The following is a 2,636-nucleotide window of genomic DNA, read 5'->3' as shown; positions in this document are numbered from 1 at the left end:
TATTTGTACAGCGCAAATCCCCGCTGAACAGCAAGCTCTATGCGCTTCACAATCTATACTATTACCCCAGCACACATGAGAGCATTCTGAAACTTCCTGGGAAGCATACAGTGCAAGCAACCATTTATAGGCGCTAAAGCACTAACATACTGACAAGATCTTTCGTTGTCTATGGCCGAGTATTCATTTCCACCTGGGTGAAGTGAGGAAAATTCGTGTAAAGTGCCTTTCCCAAGGACACAACGTCGGGCCCGCGGCTCGAACCCCCGACCCGCAACCTCACGATTACGAGTCCGGTTACTGCTATTGCTGTTGTTACTACTGCTGCTGCTGTTGCTGCTGTTGCTGCTGTTGCTGCTGTTGCTGCTATTACTGCTGTTGCTGCTTTTGCTACTGTTGCTGCTTTTGCTGCTGCAGCTGCTGTTTTTGTTACTTCTATTGCTGTTGCTACTGCTGTTGCTGCTGATGTTGCTGTTGCAGGAGTGGACGGTGTACTTACCCGAATATAACAGCACTCAATCAGTGGCGTGCGGCCCTCGCTGCTCCAACAGTTGAGCAGTGCGTTGTTGGACGCGGCCAGCATAAAGCGGGTCAGGTGAGCCTTGCCCTTCCGAATGGCGCGAAACAAGTGCTGCACGTCCTGCTCATGGCCCAGCTCTGGTGATGACGTCATCACGATCAGATGACGTCACCTTCGTTGTTGTGAGATTGTGGCTAACAGAATCTGCGAAAGATAACAACAAATACAAAATAGATCTATAATATTATTGTTATCATTTCGCTGTTATAATACTATTTCAAAAGTTCATGCTTATTTCACATCAAGCTTCGGTACATATTTTGTATATTGTGGTCCGAATGAATAAAAATACTGGCGACAGTGGGACGAACTGTCAAGGGCTTCTTTGTCGCGCGCAGAAGATCCGAGCTCGATTTCCGAGAAGGGGGAATTTTCATCGAGTATCATGGACTTTCTGCTGGGGTGTTCTAATTTCTCTCTTCCAGGATTGGCCCTGACAGACAGGATCGACGCCTGCCTCATGATTGATCAAAATTATGTTGATTGGGGCTTGAAAGCACCTATATTTATTTGTGAAAAACAGAAGCATCAAGTAAAATTAATAGAAATGAGGAAAGCAAGTGCGTACGGCATGATATACGCTGACATGATAAGAAGAGCAAACAAACATCAAATAGGAAACATTGATACGATTTCCTTCGTTACTTTTTGAAAAATTTTCTTTTGTTAACACCTCCTATAATGAGGGAGGGGAAATCTATACTTTCATTTCGTGTTTCCTTAAACTCTATCATCTCCTCGTAAAAACGTTCAATGGGGTGCTAATCTGTTGCCATGGAAACCACAATCATGAAAACGGGGAAATCAGAGACACGTGTCTCAATGAACAGCCATGGCCAGAAGAAAAAGAATTAGCCAGCGCCTTAGCATAAAAATCGTTGATTTTAAGCTCACGAGTTCTCACACGCATACGCGCTCGTGCACACACACACAGAACAGATACAGGCTCGCAGACACCAGCATGTAGCTACACAGAAATACATACGTATTATATCCACGAGCTTCCCAACAATAACTATTTAATATTGTCGATCTGATTATCATTCTAGTAACCACCGGGGGATAATTTTAACAACACTGTTCTCTCTTTGTCTGCCAAACATGGACTGAGACCAGCTTCATGCCAGGAAACTGAACCATTTTCCTACCACCTATCTCAGACGACTTACATGCATTAATAAATCGCTACTTCAGAATTACACAGTTCTTTCTGCTCAGTGCCCAGTTTTGAGAAATTTGACGTCAAAGATTTTGAACTTCATTTCATGCCAAGTTTTTTTTAATGCAATTCTTTGAACATTTTATAACGACTCCAAATAATCTTAAGATTCTGATGGAACAGATAGAACGCCATGGTCTTAGTAACTCAAAAGAGCCGAAAACGCCAAATAGAACTTTGTAATTCTTAGGTAGAGAAGTGACAAGACAAGGTTCCGGACACTTGAGTGCTCACTCGTGCTGGCATAACTTCGATGAGCAGATCATATAGCTTGCATGCTAGACAATCGGACGACAAACAAACTACTGTTTGACGAACTGCTACAAGGTAAACACTCTTTTGAGGGGCACAAAAAGCGCTTCAAAGACGGTCTCCTGGCGCCCATATGACCTTACACAGTTGCGAGTGCCGTAAAACCTCTACTATAAAAAAGACAGTCTCAAAGTTTCCATGAAGGCATTCATACATAAGTAACCACACGACACGAGGGCATACTGCCCCGGGCAGAGTTGGTAGGCACCCAGTTGTTTGCAAGGGTGCAGAAATAATAATATTATATGTACACAACTGAACTGCTGCGGCTTAGCAGTGCCGGTTCTCCAGAAAGAGCAGATCGCCAACTGCTGCCGCCGTCTTCCACTGTCCGCATTGTGACTGAACTTTCTGGGCTCAGATTGGTATGACCTGTCATTTGCCCTCTCATTCCCCGTCCCAGGATAACTACATGGCTTTTGTCACCTCGAGGGATGAACAACAGCAACAACAGCTACAACAACAACACCTACAACAACAACAATAACAACAACAACAACAACAACAACAGCTACAACAACAGCA

At 44.0% G+C, this 2,636-nt stretch overlaps 1 protein-coding gene across 1 annotated transcript in view; it reads right to left on the bottom strand.

Moving 5' to 3' along the window:
• Positions 1-2,636, bottom strand: part of LOC101850436 (synphilin-1-like) — a 93,661-nt gene that overhangs the window by 27,633 nt on the left and 63,392 nt on the right. The gene's annotated exons all lie outside the window — the stretch shown is intronic.

This window comes from Aplysia californica, unplaced genomic scaffold (assembly GCF_000002075.1).
Source record: "Aplysia californica isolate F4 #8 unplaced genomic scaffold, AplCal3.0 scaffold00612, whole genome shotgun sequence".
In the NCBI taxonomy this organism is placed as follows: domain Eukaryota; kingdom Metazoa; phylum Mollusca; class Gastropoda; order Aplysiida; family Aplysiidae; genus Aplysia; species Aplysia californica.
This window is presented reverse-complemented; position numbering and strand designations above follow the sequence as displayed.